We start from the raw sequence: 21,007 nt of genomic DNA, 5'->3' as shown, positions 1-21,007 counted from the left end.
GAGTGAGCTTGCCACATTGTCTTCTGCTGGTTTTTTTTGTGTTGTCAAACCTTTTTAAGTTTACTTTTCTTGGACTACCTGCTACAGGAGTTTGGTGGTAGCCACGTGTCCATGTACTGGATAAAATGGTTTCGCTGGCCACAAGCAAATGACCTGGTCAAAGAAAATAAATGAGCTGGTCCCAGCCACTTCCCCTCAACACTCATAAGCACCATAATTGTGTTTCCTCTGTGCCTTTTCAGCAAGCCTTGGGTGATTGGATCTGTGCTGAGCACCACTTCCCAGCAAAACCAGTGAGGCACCAATGAAAACCTGGCTGCATCACTGTCATTAAAAGACCAGTAATTTCCAGAAGTGATGCCAGCATGGTCTCAAGGCCCACAGTTCACCCAGGGCTGATGGGTGAAGGGCAGCAGCTCCACTTTGTTGTGTTGTCTCAGGGAATGGAGCCACAGCTGCAGGATAAAGGATTGATGGTGATCACCCACATGGAGAGCCACGCTTTGCTTGCCCAGAGGAGCCAGATGTCAGGCTTGGACTCTGCCTTCATACAGCCACCATCTCCCTGTGGATCCAGTCCCTTCCAGAGCCCACCTGGTGCTCTGTCCATGCCCATTGTCCATGTTGCCATTCTTAGGGTAATGGATACTGATAGCCAGCCCTCCAGATTCAAAAAATAATGTCGCTTTATTTAAAGGAAAAAGAGACTTGCTTTGTGGTTAAAGGGCTGCCCCAAAGCATATCTCTCCCCATTTTACCTCGTGTTCTTGGAAAAGCCAAATAGCTGGTACTTGTTTGCTGAGCTGGGGAATTAGGAAGTTTGGCACATCTTTCTTTTTTTCCTTTTTACAGAATTCTTGTAAGTCTATACTTTCTAACAGCATTAGCATATCTTAATTGTTTACAAACTAATTTTAAGCCTGACTGGTGCTAAGTTCTAGACCTAATGGAGTTTTGTGTCTCAGAATTTGCTTCTGAGCACTTTAGGCTGTAAGGACGAGTTTATTTCCACTGCCCTCCTGTTAGGCTTGGGGGGATCTCCTGACAAGGACATTTCTCCCTCTCTGTGCCCAGCAGAGAGTCATGCCTTGGAGTGGCTGCCTAGAACAGAGGCTAGACAAGATTAAGAGAACAAAGTGGGTATTTGTTAAAAGCTTTCAAACAGGTACACCTGGGGCAGTCAGAGGCCTCTGAGGCTACACCCAAGAGGGATGATGGTCATGAGTTTTTCAGACAGACACAAGGTTGGTCCAGTAACATAGCAGGGTTAATCCTCCAATTACACTTTCAGGTAATGAAGTCGTATTTGCCCAGTTTCCCCCCCACAACTCACTTCTGTTTATACTTTTCAGGGCCTGAGGCTGTAGGGAGTCCTTGGATCACAGGCTCAGAGGGAATGTTCTGTCTGACCACAATGTGAAGACAGTTAACTCTGTATGCAGTTTGGAGTTATGCACCAATGCAGTGCAGGGTTTGAAAACTATAGAAGCTAAAATCCTAAGGCATCAAGGGGAGCAGAGGGGGCAGAGGCACAGCTTGGCTTTTGCTCTTCAGGGAGAAAGGGATGATCTCTCACTAAGCTGGGGACTGGCTCGGATATTTCCCTGTAGTGACACCTTGTGCAGGCTGCCCCAGAGCAGAGGCTGGGCAGAGCTACAGAATAAAGCAGGGATTCATTCCAAGGATCTCCTCCATGTATGCACCTTGGGCAGCACCAGAGCCCAGCCAGGGCTGCACCCAAGATGAACCCAAATGGCCCCAAAATGCACGAGCGCTGCCGGGGTCTCTCCCTGGGATCAGCTCTGCTCCATGTGCACATTGCAGTTCAGTGTCCAGTTCCAGCTGCAGCCCCTGCAGTCCCATCCTGCTTGTTTTTCTCTCTGCAGCCCACGGGGTTTGTGCTCTTGGGCTGAGATTGGGATCATTTGTCCTTGGTGCCCAGCTGGAGCAGGAATTGTTTTGTCTCCCTGCTCTGTGCACAGAGCTCACCATGCCCTCATGTGAAGCCCAGACCCACACACTAAAGCAGCACAGAATGTGAGAAATAGAAAAGCCAAACCTGAGGCATCACTAGAGGAAGGAAATTATAGGACTGTAAGGCCAGTGAACCTCTGCCAGCTCTGGGCAGGAGCATGCCTGCAAGTTCTTTTCTTTGAAGTACCATACCACTTTCTAATATAGTCTTAAAAGGCCAGGAAAAGCTCCTGAGAGCAGCCACAGGAAATGAAGAACAAGACTTTAGGAACTGTCTCAAAATGGGACAGTGGTGGCCAGTGAGCAGCACAGGCTCCCAGCACAGTGTTCCATGCCCAGCACCATTTACATCCAACTCAAACCTGCTCCTGGTCCTAAGAGAGGTGAAGTTTAAGCGATCAACACTTTTGGGCCAGTCCCCAAAACTCAGACAAACCTGAAATACTCCCCCCAATAATTATCACTGGCACTTGAAGGACACATGGAAAGTCACTGCTGAAAGGTGCTAACTTTTCTGATGATAATGAATTCGTTTTCTGACTCCTGGATGCTTTGTCAGCCCAGTCAGGAGATGGTTTATAGCACAGCTCTGCCATTGCTGCTTGCTTATTGATGTCATGAAGTCCATAATTTTACTTAGGCTTTAGGTTATCACCAGATGTTGAGGTTTTATTGGGGTGGGGGAGTGGGGAAATCTTGCAATGTCCTCACCTGATCTATTCAACTGTTCTGTGAAGGGAAGCTGACAAATTCCTGATCTCAAGCCCAGCTGTCAGCACGGACACGGGGTAATAGCTGTCCTTGTCACACGTGCCAATGGATTCAGCAGCGTGGCAGGGCAGGGCTGATGGATAGACTCCCCAGTCTGGCTGAGAAATGAAAGCCTAAAGCCTTGCTGAGTCCGTTCCACCTCCCGAGAGATCCTGCAGTCTCACCTGAGCTGTCTGTGCTGTGCTGAGGGGCACTTGAGAAAACCCAACACACAGAACACCTTACTGCAGGAGCAGGTAGAGGCTTCATGTGAATCTTCATTTTAAAGGTGGAAAAGATGTAAGGATGTGAAAAGAAAGGCTGTGGAACAGTGCCATAATATTTTGGAGTGGCAGTTTTGTTCAAATACTGCTTGAAGTCAAATAGAAAATACAATTAGAGGAATTATTTCTCTGTGAGAACCAAAATGGGTTCTGGAGCCTTCCTGCTAATGAGAGAGTTGCTTTTAGAAGAAAATGTGGCCATTGTCTTAAAAAAGTTGTGGAAAGGCAGTGTCAGCTCAGCAGGCTCATTAGCATAATCCTTTGTCTGACTTGGGAATATTTGTTAAGAACTTCTAAAACAACAATAAGAAATTGCTGTTGGAGTTCCCTGACTACTGTGCTGACTCATCTACTTGCAATTTTGGCTTAATAAATGGCTTGAGGTCTTCTGGTTTTAGAGGGCAGGTTTTATATTAGGCACTCATTTTACCCAAAAAAAAACAAAACAAAAAAAATCAAAACCTAAAAAACCAAACAAACAAAAAAACCAAACAAAAAATAAAAAACCACAAAAAACCACACAAAAAACCACCAAAAACCAAAAAACAAACAAAACAAAAAACCCCTAAATACAAAACAAAAAAAAAACCCCACCAAAACAAAACAACTTTCTTCTTTATCACCACAGCACAGGGATAAGGTTAAGCACAAAAATAATAATAACATAAAAAAAATTAAAAAAATAATAGCATAAAAAATAATGAAATGTGTCTCACCCTCTGCCAGCACTGCACTGCCTCTGCTGGGCTGTCACAGCTGGGGTGCTGCAAATGCATCAAGGTTCTTTTCTTTCAGAAATACCTGAAATTTCAGAAGTACCTGCCTGCTGGAAGGAGCAGGGGCAGGGCCAAGCCTGCTTCTCTAGCACAAATCATGAACACGAGCTCCAGGGAGGGAACAAAGCCACCTGGGATTTTAATGGATGCTCTGAGAGTCTGAAATTAAAAAAAATCCCTGGATCTTCTAGGATAATTTAGGAGAGTTTTTTATGGGGAGGGATTGTGGGTTCTTTATGCAGTTCAGGAGGTGATTGAGGGACATTACAAGCACGGGCAATGATGAGAAAAGCAGATGAAAAAGGAGCAGCAATGCTGGTAGCTCTGCTTTCCTGCTTCCTAGGATTTATGTACTTAGGGATGAATTTAATACTTGGTGATCAAAAGAGTTCAAATAGTGGTTGTATTAATGATTTCAGCATAACCTCTAAATCCCAGGGTGGCAGTAGGAATCTTCAGCTTGGTCTTAATCTCCTGACATTTTTTATTAAGAGCAAAATTAAGTGCTGTTGCCTGATGATAAAGCCTCTTATAGAAGTGTGAACTGTGGCACTGCCACCACACTGTGCCCTGTTCTCAAGCCTTGGGCACACCAGCCAGTCCTTTCCCAAAAAATGAATTACTGGAGGATAATGTCCTCTTTGGTTTTGTTGTTGTTTTTGTTGTTTTGTTTTGGCTTTTTTCTGCCGTTTTTGGGTTTTTTTTTTTTTGGGGGGGGGGGGTGTTGGTGTTTTTTGTTTGCTTGCTCGGTTGGTTGTTTTTTTGGGATTTATTGGGGTTTTTTCCTGGTATTAGGTTAATTCTTACATGATCTTTACAGTCTCTAGCTCTGACTGTGCAGAGTGATGCACATTATTGCCTACATTTGTCATGGTGAATTGCTGTCTTATATACTGAGCCTCTGCCAACTGCTTTGGTCCTCAGTTACCACCCTTTCTTCCTGTTTTCTCACTGAATGTTTGGTATCTTGGCTAAAGATACCTGCAGGGCTCCTGGCTCATTCAAGTGTTATGCATCTTGCAGCAAAACCCACCTGGTCTTGGAGTTCAGCTCACCTGTGCTCTGTGGCCAGGGAAATATTAATGTGCCTCAGAGCAACGTGGGAATCATCTCCCCATCACTCTTCTTCCCTTCCTCCCACACGTTCCCTGAAGGATATTGATCTTTGATGGGCTGGCTTTCTTGAGCCAATTCGAAGACAAATTGGGATGGAAATAAGTGATATTTGAAGCTGCTCTCAAACCTTAGGACAGTTTATTCTGGCTTTGCTATGTGAGTCACAAAGACTCCTCAGTTTCTCAGTGCTAATTGAAGGTAATGACACCCCCAAAGATGAAAACTGCCAGCTCTAGTCTTGATTTTGAAGCTATAAAATATGGCAAGGTCTGATCCCAAGAGTCTTGAATGCAGGGCAGGGATTTTGGGGTTGACATGCTATTATTGTACTGCCCCCACTGCAGTGGGGACACTCCTGTGGCAGAATTGGATGGTGAAAATAATAAAATAAAATAAAATAAAATAAAATAAAATAAAATAAAATAAAATAAAATAAAATAAAATAAAATAAAATAAAATAAAATAAAATAAAATAAAATAAAATAAAATAAAATAAAATAAAATAAAATAATAAAATAAAATAAAATAAAATCTGCAGAGTTTCTTTTCCTTCCTTACATGCTGAGCACAGGGGTCTGATAAGCTCCCTCCACAGTGCAGGACTTGTGTTTGTCCTGGCTGAATTTTGGCCTGTTCCTCCAGTCTGCTCCCGTCCCTCAAAACACTCCAAGATCATTGGATCAAAAATGAAATGCTTATTTTAATGTTATTTTAATAAGCTATTAATTATTATTATTTAATTATAACTAACTCATATATAATCAATTATAACTTATTATTAATGTTATTTTAATGTTTCCACATAGGATGTGAGGAAGGCAAGATGTTATACTGACAGCTCCTACTTACTAAAACGCATCTAGGATACATCCAGAGAAATAAAAATGGGAGGAGGACACAGTGACAGCTTTTCCATGCTCCCCCACTCCCTGACCTCAGGTTACTTGAGTCCCTGTTTGTGTAAGATACGTGGCAGTAATATCTGAGTGCTGTGGCCTTCAGTGAATGCAAGGTTTAAGATGTGAGCGGGAGACATCCATAAATTCTCTGTGATGAATGGTTGGCAGTTTCATTTGAGGGCTTCCTGCTACAGATATTTAACATTTTTTTCCAAGGTGTCAAGGTTTAACCCCAGCTAAGACCCACCCAGCCACTCACTCCCCCCAGAGGGATGGGGGAGAGAATGGCAAGGGTGGAAGGGAGGAAAACCCTGGAAAAGGATTTTCCAGGTAAAGAGAGAGGTAAAGACAGTTTAATAGAGAAAGCAAAAGCCACAAAGCAAAGCAAAGCATGGAATTCCCTCCCCAGTTCCCCTGGGCAGGCAGGAGCTCAGCCATCCCCAGGGTCCAGCTCCCATAATGGCAACCTGGGGAGACAAATGCTGTCACTGGGTCTGCCCTCTGCTCCTTCTTCCCCAGCACGAGCCCACATGGGCTGGGATGTCCCCGGGGTGAGCTGGGGCCAGCTCTCCTGCCTCTGTCCCCTCCCAGCCCCTCCTGGGTGGGCTGAGAGGAGAAAAGGCCTTGGTTCCATGTAATCCCACCTCAGCAGGAGTTAAACTTTTCTGTATTATGAGTTAAGCTTTCTCTAAACTATTTTTTAAACTTTCCTGTATTATTGGCATCACCTCCTGAGCAGCCCATAGCAGGCAGGAGGGAGAGTTACCCGCAGCCCAAAGCAGCACACAGAGGTTTCAGGAGGAGGTTTCAGCTGCACACTTGCAGCCCGTGGGCATGAACACCACGGCCAGCAAAGCCAGAGGATGCCAAAGCTCCATCCAAGGCAGCACAGGGGACAGGGAACACAGCTGGACTCTGGATCCTGGCATTGATGCCAGTGCTTTGCTGGGCAAGGTGGAGGGTGCAGCTCCCAGCTGGCAATTCCCTGCTCCCAGCTGGAGCCTGGGGCCAGTTGTCACTCCCAGCTGGTGGCCAGGGCCTGTCTGGGTGCCTTCCCAGTGGCCCCTGTGGGTCCCCACACCATGGGAAGGGCTGGGCACGGCGCATGAAGCAGCTGCTCTGCTGGGAGAGCAGCACAAACAGGCAGGATCCCCTCATCTCAAGCGCTATTGCCCTGGATTGTGGTTGTGTTTGAGGGTCTTGGGACAAGGGAGAGATGAGAATCTTGACTCCATGTTTTAGAAGGTTGATTTAGTATTTTATGATACTATATTAAAATTATATACTAAAAATAATAGAGAGAAATAATTCATCAGAAAGCTGTAAAGGAAAGGAGTGGAATCATAATAAAATCTCAGAGTCCAACACAGCTGCATCTTTGATTGGTCATTAAATAGAAACAACTCACATGGACCAATCCAGGATGCACCTGTTGGTAAACAATGTCCAAACTACATTCCACAACTATCAGATAGTTTATTGTTTACATTTCTTTTCTGAGGCTTCTCAGCTCCTCAGAAGAAAATCCTATCAAAAGGATTTTCATAAAATATCATAATAACACTGGACAACAGGCTTTGGGAGTGCCAGCAATCAGCAGGCATGCAGAATTGTCTGTCAGCCACAGCCAGCACAGAAAGGTGGGAGCAGCACGCTGGAAGCTGTGCTGGTGTGTTTGGAAAAGGCCAGGGAAAGCTGGCCATGCTCTCTCTGCAGGTTTAAGGCTGCACTCTGAACCTGCTGGGGGAAAGGCTAACAGGATCTGCTTTCTTTCCTCCAAGGACTGGAGCAAGGCTCCTTTGTGCCCTGAAGGCCACTTGAAAGAGGAGGCTATGTTATTGCTGCTCTGAATCAGGTCGAGTTTCTCAATATTCAACCAGCAATCAGAAAGGGAAAACCCACTAAATCTGTTTGTAAAGCCTTTATCTGTGTCCTCTGCAACAGTTCTGACATAAAACACATTCTGAGGCACAACTTGGAAGCAGCTTCTCATGTTCTCCTTTTGGTGAAACAATTGGATCCACAAAGCTCAGTGCAAGGCTCACACTTGTAAATGGGGAGGAGCAGAGAGCTTCCAAATGAAAAGGCATTTTACTTTGTAAATGGCCTTGTCCTTATTTATTTTTCAGGGTGCTTTTCAAGTGAAGTTTTTTCCCACGGTTCTGTGATCAAAATATGAGGGGGAAAAAACATAATCTTCTTGCCATTTTTTTTTCATTTAGAAATATTTCAATGTGAGTACATTGATTAATAGAATAACTCCAAAGTGACAGGGTGTTTTTTTTAAATAATGAGACATGAAAGCAGTTAAAGATCTGTGCCAATTGTTTCAGCTTTGCTGGGCTCTCTTTTCCTACAAGAAGTGGAACAGAAGCTCAGGGTGAAAGGGGCTGATTTAGGGATGGGGTGGATTTTGGGGCAGAGTTCATTTCCTCCACAGTAGCTGGTATGGGGCTGTGTTTTGGAAACAAGGTTGGTCACACAGGGATGTTTTCCTTCCTGCTGAGCAGCACTCAAGGCTCTTTTTGGGGTGCACAAGGGGTTGGGAGAAGACACAGCCAGGACAGCTGAGCCCAGGAATGTTCCAGACCATCATACTGCCACGGAGAGCTGGGGGAAGAAAGAGGGAAGGGGGTGCTGGTGTTTGTCTTCCCAGGTAACCCTGCAGGTGATGGAGCCCTGCTCTCCTGGGGATGCTGAGCACCCACCTGCCCTGGGATAGGGGAATGAACCCCTTGGTTTGCTTTGCTTGCACAAATGGCTTTTGCTTTCCCTGTTAAACTGTCTTTACCTCAGCCCAGGATTTTCTCACCTCCACCCTTCCCATTCTCTCCCCCATTCTCATGTGGAGGGAGCATGTCCTGGTTTAGGGCAAATTTGGGAGAAAACCTCCAAAGGGGGTTAGAATTTGCTCTAGAAAGCAAATATTTACTTGGAGAAAAGGGGGGAAAACCCATTTATTTAACAGGCAAAGCATTCACCAGCACAAAAAAGTGAGCAATATTAAGCAGCACTAAAAAGTCACCCCAGGACACAGTGGCTGCTGGGCTCAGCTGCTGGCTGGGGTTAAACCATGTCAGGGACAGTGACCCAAGCCTAAATGTCATGAATATCAAAGATCAATCTAGAGGGTTAGATCTGTGTTCTTACCTCTGCACACAAATCCAGGATCTTTCCCCTTTAATGCCCAGCATTTCATTCTCTCCTCTGAAGAAGATGTGAATGAAGACATAAAAACCAGCAAATTGAAACCAGGCATGTTTTGACTGGAACAGCTACAAACAGAGAGGGAACAGAAGGTGCTCTGCAGCCTGGATCACTCTCTGGGTGTCTCCGAGGGCAGGGGAAGGCAGAGCTGAGGCAGCAGTGAGCAGCCCCGCTGCCCTGAGTGAGTGGAGCATCCTCATGGCACAGCAGATGCCACCCTCAGCCTTGGGAACAGTGAAACCAAGGGAGGAGCTGAACAGCAGCTCTAGAAAAAAAAGAGTTTTGAGCCTGGTTTCCCCCAGCCCAGATGCCTTTGGAACTCCTTGTCTGCTCCAAGCCATTCCAGGGCTCCTGGGCATTTCTGTCCCTGCAGGGTGACACAACCTCCCTCCTTAGGTGGCTCCACTCCCTCTGGCAGACACCACCAAGACAGCCTGGCTCCCTCAGCCATGCCCTATTGATTTCTGCAGCCTCTCCTTCCCTCAGGAATTGATCAAATGAAGAACAAGCTGAGCATTTAATGGGGCTCCTTCGATATGATGAAGTTTGATTGCTTGAAGTTGAAGTTCATGATAATTATTTATGCTGACAGCACCCTCACTGACAATAAAGCCTGGCCCTTTCCTGAAGGCTTCTCTTCATCAGGGAATTATTTTAATCCTGCTGTGCTTACCTGATACACTTCTCATTATTAAATATACTTATATTTATAGATTACTATAGGTACTATATGGTATATTACTACATACTACTTATATATATTACTAAATATGCTTACTTATATTTATTATTAAATAGAATTACTTCTCATTATTAAATATACTTATATTTACATATTATTATATAGTATACTACTATATACTACTTATATATGTTACTAAATATTCTTACTTATATTTATTATTAAGTATACTTACTTCTCAGTATTAAATATGAGAATAACAATCAGAGAACAAAATGTATTCTATTTCGACCAAAAGTGGTATCAAAACTCTTATTTGGGTTTTGTTCTCACTTACCAAATAAAACCCAGTACCAGCAGCTCACCTGCAGTTTGGAGGTTAACAGCAGAGCTTTTGGCTCTCCTGGGTGGAGGATCAGGGCTCTCCCTGCTCATTTGCAGTTGCACAGGACTTATAAAATCGATTGGCGATGAAAAGTGCAGCATTTTTGTAAAGTCTAAGAGGTCTGTCTTGAGGATTGCCTATAATCACCACTCAGAGTTAATAAACAGATTTATCTGTGAGTAGGTATTCTCATGAGTGGCAGAGAGTCTGAAAATAAATCTCTTGCAACTTCTTGAGTAATGTTATTAAAAACCCTCGTGGCTGGGTACAATGAAACCAGTTCTCAAAGTGTGTGTGTGTGTTTGTGGGTACCCCACAGAACCAGCTGTCCTAACCCCTGAGGATGTCTGACCATGCGAAAAACACCAGCAGGTTTTCATTTGTGCTGTGTGTACACACAAAAGTGAACACGAGATTTGGTGCATTTATACACGCAGATAGAAATACAAAGGTGTAAAGGAGCCCTCCCCTTGCAGCTGCTACAAATGGAGCAGTGGAACTCCTCAGCCCCCCAAAAAGTGAAAAGGCAAAAAAAAAGAGAAGGCAGTTTTCTGATTAACTTTTTTTTTTTTTTTTAACTTTCCTCCCCCCCTCACACAACAGCTACATCCATCCTACTTTTCTCTGCAACATAGCTGTTAAAATAGAACCCATTCTGGGACAGCCCCACACGAGTGGGGCTGGGAGAAAAGCAATGACTGTGGCTTTCCCAGCAGGAATGTAGCACTTACCTGGGCTGGGCAGTGCTCCTGTGGTGGGCAGGGCTCTGACACAGACTCCTAGAATGGTCCTTGAGGCTGCTTTGAGCAGCCAGCCCAGCATCCCTGCTGTGTCCAGCCCTGCGCAGCTTTCTCCCTGCAGAAATCTCTTGCTCTCAGAGCTTTCAGATGCAGGAACAGCTGCCTTGCATTACACTGTGATTCTCCAGCCAAGGGACTGAGCAGAAAAATCAGCCTCCTAAGCCATCTAAATGTGTTCCTGGAGGAAAGTTGGCAAACAAGAATGTTGAGCTTGCAGGGGTCCCCAGGACGAGGTGAGAGATGAGTAAATCTGACTCTATGTTCTCAGAAGGCTGATTTATTATATTATATGATATTATATTAAAGAAATGCTATACTAAACTATACTAAAGAAAAAGGATACAGACAGAAGGTTTAACAAGAATGATAATGAAAGCTCGTGACTCTTCAGAGCCACAGCTGGACCGTGATTGGTCGTTAAGTAAAAACAATTAATATGAAACCAATGAAACAATCACCTACCACATTTCAAAGCAGCAAAACAGGAGAAGCAAATCACATAATTATCGTTTTCATTCCTCTCTGAGGGCTCTTAGTTTCCCAGGAGAAGAATCCTGGGCAAAGAGGATTTTTCAGAAAATATCACAGCAACACAAGAAAAGGGAACTGAAGCTGCACGGAGGCAGCAGAGTTCCCTCTCCTGCAGCAGTGACACACAGCCCATTCCCTGCAGCTGGACAGGGAAGGAGCAGCTGATCCAGAGTGGGGAAAGCACATTGGAGGAGTTCCCTTGGATGGATGGCCGTGTTCATTCCCTGCTTTGGCTCTCATGTGCTCTTTGTCGCATCTCAGCCCATCGCTTTTGGACTGAGTGTCAAAGCACATCTCGTCTGGCTGGATTGCTCTGACACCCAGTGGTGCCTTGGCTGTTCCATCCCCCCAAGGGGCCAGGCAGGAGGAGGCTGGAGCTGCCCCCAGCACATGCCAGGGATTGCATTTTGGGGGCCTGTTGGCTGCTTGGAGCAGGAGAGGGTTTTTTTGGCAACATGGCTTGATGCCATGAAAGGAAAGGGCTTAAACCTGCTTCTTGTTTGAAAAAAATAATAAAGCAGGGAGTCAGAGAGGGAGCTGCTCTGCTTCTTTAAGTCTGTGTCAGCCCCTCTGCTGAGCAGCTCATGCCATTCTCTGCCCTGCTCCAAGTTTCTCAGTGACACTGAACTCCAGGTGACCCTCGCAGACAGTAATTGCTTTAGCATGGGCTTGACAACAACAGCAAGAGCTGCTCTAAAAATAATCAAAGCTTAAAATAAATTCCAGCTCTGGAGACTTGCTCGTGTGAGGAATCCAGTACATCAACTGTATTTTCCTTGAAGAGCACCACAGTTCTTGGCAGCTGGAAAAAAAACGAGAGTTTTCAAGGGATTTCCAGTGTCCAGCCTGGCAGGGAGTCAGCCAGGAAGGACAGCAGGTGGCCTTGAAGGGAACCTCATGGGACAGCTCCAGGCCAGCATCCCTGACAGCTACCTCACTGAAAGGTGGGATTTAGAGAAAACCAAATTTAATTGCAGTGCCTGGGATAAATGCCTTTCCTCACTTTGTAGCTGTAACAAAACGAATTTAAAATGGGTTCATCATACCTGGCAATAAATACTGCCTAAAAAATCATCAAAATTCAATCAAAAGTGCATTTAGTCACCCTTGCATTGGGAGAATGAAACAATTCTCTGTCCCTCAGCAGCAAAAGGGGGAATTCCAGCTGCCAGTGCTGCAGGAATTGTGTGCTCTGGAAGAGGTGCCCACAGGGCACACTCAGAGCAGTAACAGAGCACTTCTGGAGCATTTCCCCTTATAACAAACCACCTGCAAAATAATCATCAGGGCAAAGCAGCCCTGATCCTGCAGAAGTTTACAGAGGTGTATGCACCTTGCTGCTGCACTGAATCTGGGGTGCAAATTTTCAGTAAATTCAATAGAAACTTCCTTTTTCAAGAAGAAAGTGTTTGACTTGAAGAGAATGCAGTTTCCTTTTTCCAACCCACACAGCGGTGGCACACACAAGATGGATTTTGATTTGATGAGTAGTGAAGAAGAGAAGGAAATTGTTTTCTTCCCCTGGCTCTTTTTTAAAGACATTTTTCTGTTCCCCAGGCTGACTTTCTGCAGGCAGCTGTCTCACAATACGAATTACTGAAAGTTAGAATGTGGCACAGCCTCCCCTTGTTCGTGTCTTAGAGGATGGAACGTTAGGAAAAGGCTGTCAGGACACTGGGGAAGAACCCCAAACATGGAATTGTACACAGCAGTCAGTGAGTAATTGTGGGAAATGAATTAGTAGAAAATTATTAAAGGTTAATCTGGCAAATATTCCAGGCTCCTGTGTTTTAGCCTCTTAGGAAGACTTCAAGTATTTCAAGAAAAGAATTCACATCAAGTTTCAATCCCCTATAGCAAACATGTAGAAAATAAGTGTTCCAAACTTTAATACCAGTGGGTTCCAGGATGTGTTGTGTGAGACAGACAAGAGAAGACATAATTTCCCTGCATACAGCTGTCTGGAAACTGGCTTCTTTTTCTTTTCCTTCCCCCTCACCAATAAAAGCCGGAGTCAGATCCCAAATGTAAACAGAAATACTCACCTGACAGCAAATATTCAGATATTCCAGGAAATTTTAAAGCAGCACTTTCTCCTGTGACAAATGAAAGATCTGAATTCTAAAAAACATATATATAGTCTACATCCTTTGCTTGTTTTGTGATTAAATACACTTCTGCTCTATCATCACTGCTGAGGTCAGTTTGGTCCAGCAATTTTTGATGAGATGCTGCAGTGGACTTGCTGTTGGCTTTTTATTAAATGCCTACATTTTAGAAAAAAATTGTCTGTATCAGCTTGCTAAATAACAAAACTCGTGAAATTGCTTATTTTAGTTATCATTTGGATTTGTAGTAATTAGGCCTGTACTAGTAAAATGAGATTTTAATGCTGATTAATGAAACTGCTAAATTGTCAAGACTGCTAGGCACAGTTATCAGTCTCTGGAGGCTGTGCCCTAAACCAGTTGTCATCATATGTGTAATATGGCTCCTTTTGTAGGGCCAGATGTGAAGCATATGGTGACCTATTACAGCAGGGACGAGCTGTGAGTCCACCAGGGCTGAACTGTGTTGGACAAGCTATGAAAAAATAACATCCACTGATCACTGCAGGATCACAGCAACTTTCCAGAGGGTGAGGGGTGATGAAGGACTTGGGAAACTGCCGAGCTGAGGTGAACATTCCTGTAATTCTGATTTTCCTCCACGTTTACTTGTATCCTGGAGGAAAGCTGTGAATGCAAACACACTTTAGACCATATTGCTGCTGTTTGTACTCTACTTCCATATTGTTCTCCTTCCTGCCTGTGTCAGGGAGGGAAATCCTGTGGGGTGCTGGCTGCTGGCAGGAGGAACCTGTGCAGTTCCCCAGAGGAGATGTGCTGGGTGATGGGAAGGATGCTGGACCAGCCAGAGCACCAAGCAGTAGGCAGGAAAATGAAAACTAATGTAAGGAAATTCACTGCCCTCATTTGCAGAGACAGTTCTGGTGTGTTGGGCACATTTCACCTCCTTTTGGCCATTGTCACTGGGGCAGGGTCCTTGCACTGAGCTCAGGAGAGCCATCCTGAGAGCACCTGTGCCCCTGGGAGGAAGGAAGAGAGCAAACTTCTCTAACAGCTATTACATTTGCAGGGATCCCTGTGGCAGGGAGGAATGCTGAATCTGACTCCATGTTCTCAGAAGGCTAATTTGTTATTTTATGATACTATATTATATTAAAAAATACTAAAATATGCTAAAGAATACAGAAAGGATACTTACAGAAGGCTGAAAAGATAATAATGAAACTGGTGACTCTCTCCAGAGTCCTGACACAGCTTGGCCATGATTGGCCATTGAGTCAAAACAACTCACAGCAGAACCCAATGAAACAATCACCTGTGGGTAAACAATCTTCAGCCACATTCCAAAGCAGCAAAACGCAGGAGAAGCAAATGAGATAAAATTGTTTTCCTTTTTCTCTGAGGCTTCTCAGCTTCCCAGGAGAAAAATCCTAGGCGAAGGGATTTTTCAGAGAATGTGAATGTGACAAACAACCAAATTTCCCCTTGCCCATTAACATGATTGCAGTCAAAAACTGTGCTGAGTCTTCAGTACCCTGGCAGGTGCAGCCCAGAGCAAAACACAAGGAGCTGCTTTTCAGTTTTGCTGCTGCCACTTTGTGTTACTCCTGAAATAATTATATTATTTCCTGAACAGTTTAACCTATTTACTCATGTGCAAATGGACAGTGGCTGAAGATCAGAGTGGCTTCATTTGCCATGAGGAGCTTCTGCCTTTTCTCAGAGGGAAAAGCAGCAGGTGACCTGGATGGCAGGTCAGGCACTCTGTCCTGCAGGTGTGTATGGAATGACCAGCACCCTGTCAGCCCAGTGTGGAGTGACAAACACCCCAGGGCACAGACCCAGGCTGGTTTTTAGAGGCCAGGGAAGTGCACACAGCTATTCCAGTGATAAACACACGAGTCAGCGTCAGGATGACTCAGATGATTCATAGGCACGTGCATTGTGCTGCACAGTCACTGCTAAAATCACTGCTGGAATTGCTGAGGGTCACACTTACCTCAGGCAAGATGCTCTTGTTTGAATGTATGCTTGAAGGAGGGAGCAAACTTTGTGGAAACCCCTTGAAATCTGTCATTTTTTCCAGTTGCCAAAAAATCTACTACAACACAGTTTCAGGATTTCTTGCATTGCCCTGTTCTTGGGCCCTAGGATTGTTCTGTCCCATAGAAGTGCTCTTCTGTCAGGTCTCACTGCTTTGTATGTGGTTTCACAGCAGCCAGCCCTGCACCCCTGACACGAGCAGCATCACCAGCTTCACTAAATCAGATCCCCAGAAATGCTGAAACTCCACCCTACAATTCTGGAACCATGCAAGGAGGAATAATAATGATAATGATAATAATAAATGTATATATAATAATATATTATTTTAACATATACTTATATATAATTATACTATATAATTGTACTATATACATATAATATATAATTATAATATGTATAATATATAGAAGGTATCACATATATATATATATATTTATATATATATAATATATATATATATACATATTATATCAGATAATCAGTATCTGATTTACTGCAGCAGAAGCTCCCTTCAAATTGTCTGCCAACAGAGACTGAGGTATTTTTATTATATGGCCAAGCTTTCTGTGACAAATAGTGCCACCACAGCTTAATTGGCATATCTACAAATATTCAGGTCTGTAAATGATACTGGTGGAAGCCAGAGCTACAGCGGGGGCTGTCTGCATATGGCTACTGCACTGGGGATGGATCATTTGTTCCTTGGAAAAGTCTGTTTTCACAGTAACGTGCTCACAAAGCAGCCTCTCAAGTGCCACAGTGTGGGGAAAGCACATCACAGGCAGAAGGTAATGACTGCTGACACCAGACCAGCTTTCCTCTTGTTCCAAATAAAAGCCAGCAAGCTCGAAATCATCAGTACCTGCCCCCATTGTTCAGGCTTGGCTCTAAGCTGGGAACAAAATCTATCAAAATGCAGTTTCAGGGGGGGAAAAAAAATGCACTGTGTGACACATACAAGTCCAGCTGGCTGGTATGAACAACAGTAAACTGGGATTAAGATTTGAACAAAGAGCACCTCCTACTAAGGAATAGGGCCTTGGGAACTACTCTACACACACACACACACAAAATCCCCCTCCAGAACTCCACCTCCCCTCTCCAAACAAAGGAAAAATCTAGGGTGGGATGGTCTTGGAATTGTTCCTACCCTTCATTTTTGGCACACACACCCCCTTAAGAAGGAAGATTCCAGTAAACAAGTCATAAACTACTGTTTGTCTAACATTTGCCAAAACTATAACCTGTGTATTCTAGCCTGGAAGTCCAGTTTGTCTCTCAAATGCCCTTTCTGTTATCTACTGGTTATCTTTGGCTCAAATGATAGTTTTAATGTGAAATCTATTGTGGGCTTTCAAATTATTTTGTTTCTCCGAATTAGGATAAGAAAGCTGGTTCATTCTCATTGTATGATCTCTCTAAATAAGTTGTGAGGAGTGGAACAGCAGCAAAAATCAGAAAGTAAGAATTCCATCCTTAGTTTGGCTACAGGCCACTGGTGTAACTGTGGCTGATCAGCTTGATTTTCTTCCCACAGCTGCTCTAACAGTAAAAATAGCAGAGTTATTGGCTTTTTGCTTTCCCTGATTCTTGCTTGACTCAGGCCCCACAGTGAAGGGACCCTGTGACCATGTTTGACAAGGAACACCAAGTCAGGGAAGTCTTTGTGCCCCTGGAGTGCAGCTGAGAGCTCCAGCTTTTATTCACATAACTGACAGTTTGCTGCAGGGCATTATGATAAGAAAAGTAAATTTTATATCTGACTATCCACTATGCTAAAGTCTGACTGGTACCTATGGCAGCTCCAGAAAAATCTTAGAACAACAGCTAAGAATTTTTTTATAAGACATGCCAGAAAACGATAATTTTTTAAACATACTTCCAGACGCAACAAGTGATGGGGTGTTCAAGAGTAACACGTTACTGGCAACCTAAACATATCAGAAAATCAGGTCTCAATTTGGTAACAGAAACACAAATCTCTAATAGAAACAAACCACCTGAATTTCATTTTAGACTGATACAGCTCTTGGGTTTCAAAGTTTTGTATTGAATGTAATTGATTACGAATAAGTCTATGCATTTTTGCAGTTTCAAGTCTGCAGAAAATTCAATAGCACTTTGTGCAAGAAGTCATTCTGTTGATTAGGAGACTTTAATCAATACAATTTAGCTCCTCTTAGGAACTGCCCCTCTCCCAGCCAGAGCTGGGCTTGAGCCTTGTAATGTCAATATGATGCTCAAACAGAGCCTTCAAAATTCTCCAGATAGTTCCTAACATAAATCCAGTAAAACAAGGTGGTGTTAGTGACAGAGCTGCAGTTTGTACCTCACAATAATGCAGATTCTGTACCTGCTTCAAACCCCTTAAAGAATCTATGATAGTGCTCATTCTTTCTGCAATTGCAGTAAGCCACCAGAAAAGAAAGTATTTTGCTGTGGTCCTTGCACAAGAGTGAATGTTGAAAATGCTTGAGCACAGCAGGCAAAACCCCTCATATTTGTGGTGCTGTTCCTTCAGTAACTGAGGGCCCAACAGAATGACACTTCTGAGCCACTTCAACTGAAATGGCAATAAAAAAATACATCTTAATGCAACTGCTTTTATTTTATACTTTTAAGTCTATGCTTTCTAGCCCAATTTTTGGAATATGTTGCCATTTATCTGAACTCCTTGGACTTTGTGCAGTCCCAACTCCTCAGTCTATAAATCTGACAAGCCCCATTGGACCACTGACACCTACCTAGAGAAGTGGTACCCACTGTTTGGGGAAGAGATGATGGTGAGCTGTTCACTCAGTTATCCTCAACTCAGGTTTTTGTCACACCCCCTTTGGTGAATAAACCTTCACAAAATAAGTGACTGAGCTGTGTGGTAAGAATTACAGAGAAATGCTGCCCAGAGGAAATGAAGGGCTCTTCTGATTCTACTCTATAATCAACAGAAAGCAAATTGAGCCTGAAGAAAACAAGAGGGAAACAAAATGAGCTGCATGCACATAGCCACATCCTAATGGAATCACTGCAGCACTGCTGGCTCCTGCAGAGGGGGAGGCAGGAAAGGGACAGCTGGGTGGGGAAGAAACACATCAATATGGATCACTGGAAACTGATTTAGAGCACTGGGCTCACTCAGACTTCTCTGCATTTTCCCTCAATTAGGCTGGCAGAAGTGAAGGTGGAAATGTTCAAACCTGACTTTAGCCTTCCTTGCTGCACTTAGGCTGCACTCCTGTGTTGGACTCCCTTTCCTTGCACTTCTGCAGATCAGGCAGAGCTCTGGCAGCTGGAACCTGCCCACAGGGGTGCAGAGGGTGTCCTCTGGCAGCTGACATCCCTGGGCAAGCCTGACCATAACACAATTTCATTTGAGTAAATTGGCTGGTGATAGTGCTCAACAGCCTGGTTACACAAATGAGGAATCTGCAAGGAAGTCAGGATTAGTGTCAAGGAAAGGAAATGCACTTGCTCTTACAATGCATTTCTCTTTCCATTAAGAAGCTGTGATGTTAGGCAGAGAAAAATCAGAATGACTGCCTGCCTGTAACTGCTAGAGGATATAAGTTGGAAAAAAGACTGGGGGGGCAAGGGACGGAAAGGGTGAAAAGAAAATTCCAGAAACATAATTCAAACACCTGTAGTCAAAAAGCAAGGTCTCAAGAAAGGTCCTGGGGTCAATATAACACAGAATGGAAGGACTACAGAGTTTGGAACTCTCCCTGTGACTTAAATTACAGATAGTTTCCAACAGTTTCCTTAATGAAATTTGTCTAAGGAGAAAATATTGGTGTCAGTGAGGGGAAATACTCTGATTCACAGAAAATGGAAAAGAGAAAGGCAGCCTCAACCAGGAGGCAGTCATCAATCTATTGCTGAGACAGAGTCTTGGCAAAACCCATCCTCCTGGTAGAACTTGCCTGGAGTAGAGCAGATTGATTTGACAGTCTCTTAGCCTAATAAATGCTTGACCCCAAGGTCTGCTGAATTCACTAAATCCACTATGCAGAGAGAACTGGGAACCAATCACCTCTGGGGAGCATCCTGCTCCTCAGCCCTCCCCTGCTGAAGGCCTTGACTGCTCTCAGCCTCGTGGAGATGAGGAGATGGAAGCTGCTCTCTCAGGAAGGAAGGTTAATCGACTGCACTGCTGCCCATCAATCACCTGGGAGCATGCCGCACTTACAATAGGTAGGTCTCTCTTCCCACCAACAGGATCCTGCATCTGAACCAAGCACCATCTCCTCCAGCTGGAAGGATGAGTAATAGGCAGGAGCAGAGTCCAGAGAGATGACAGGTGTCTGATCCAGAGCCAGCTGAAGTCAATAGAAAGACTCCTGATGGGTTCAGTGGGCTTGGAGCAGACCCCAAAGAAAGACTTATTACCCAGGGTTTGTTCTGCATACATGCATCAAGCTATTTTCAGCAGTGAAAGATCCTTGAAAAGAAGCAGATTCATCACACACTTGTGCCTCCCTGTGAAACCAAACTTCTACAAACCATACGGTGTCCCAGGCACCCTGTCAGATATGGCTGACACCCAGCAAAGGAAAATTACCTGCCTGTGACAGCACACACCTAAACATTTCAAAATCTCCAAGGAGCACAAGAAGAAAAAAAGCCAAAGTGATTTTTTTTCCCTGGCCTTTTTTGTAATTGCTGCTAGCCAAAATGAGAGGTTCCCCAGAAGAGGAAAACTAGATCAATTCCTGAAAGGACAAAAGAGAACTGAGGGAGTAAAATTTAAAATACCCTGGCATGGAGGAGAACAAGCTCAGTGCTGAATCACCAGCAAGGTGAAGCTGACAGAGCCTGAGAGAAAAAATACCAGGAGAAAACCCAGGGTTAGAGAGCACCCCTGAAGACTTACCTCTGTAAATTACCAGCTGCATTTAGCTCCAGCACCAACTGATGACACAGCAGTCATCATGCATCCTGTCCTTGATGGATCCAAATGGCAGGAGGAAGCCGTAGCCTGCTGTGACAAATCCAGGCCCCTGTATCCCAGTGCAGAAACACACCTCCTGCACCACAGAGCCAAAAACCATGTGGCAAAGATCTGAAACCAAGACTCACACCTTTGGGGCATCCATGGCTAGAGGTACCAGCTCAGAGGTAATCCCAGAGGATGCTACAGATTTGCTTCTTCACAGAATCTTTACCAGTCTTACCCAAAGCAGAGTCCTGGATGAACTTCCACTGCCATCCACTCCTCTTGCTGCCAGAAGTCTGCTCAAATCCTGGAAACAAAGCTGTTGGCTTGGGATTTCTGCTTTTGCAATAACCCAGTTTCTATTAAGAGGCAGAGACATGACAGCCTGGTGCCATGGACCTCCTGCTGCTGCTAATGAAGAGGTGCCAGGCTCTCCAGAAGGCTGGAGAACAACACAGATACAGTGGCTATTCTCTGCTCACCTGAAAATTCATGGCACTACAGAACATCTGAGGCTGTGGGATTTCCTCCTTATTCAGGGACAACAAGCAAGAGATC

At 44.3% G+C, this 21,007-nt stretch overlaps 1 long non-coding RNA gene across 2 annotated transcripts; it reads right to left on the bottom strand.

The window, feature by feature from the left end:
- Positions 1-1,838: 1,838 nt before the first annotated feature.
- On the bottom strand, positions 1,839-10,525 carry LOC135303839 (uncharacterized). Of its 2 annotated transcripts, none has more exons than XR_010365230.1 (3): positions 10,054-10,525; positions 8,950-9,074; positions 1,839-3,809 (listed from the first exon to the last, which is right to left on the bottom strand). It is a non-coding gene; the product is annotated as an uncharacterized LOC135303839 (long non-coding RNA). The 2 variants fall into 2 exon arrangements; XR_010365231.1 differs by lacking the exon at positions 1,839-3,809 and adding an exon at positions 7,780-8,409.
- Positions 10,526-21,007: the final 10,482 nt, after the last annotated feature.

The sequence above is a fragment of the Passer domesticus genome, chromosome 6, assembly GCF_036417665.1.
Source record: "Passer domesticus isolate bPasDom1 chromosome 6, bPasDom1.hap1, whole genome shotgun sequence".
In the NCBI taxonomy this organism is placed as follows: domain Eukaryota; kingdom Metazoa; phylum Chordata; class Aves; order Passeriformes; family Passeridae; genus Passer; species Passer domesticus.
The sequence above is the reverse complement of the archived record's forward strand: the minus strand, read 5'-3'. Positions and strand labels throughout refer to the sequence as shown.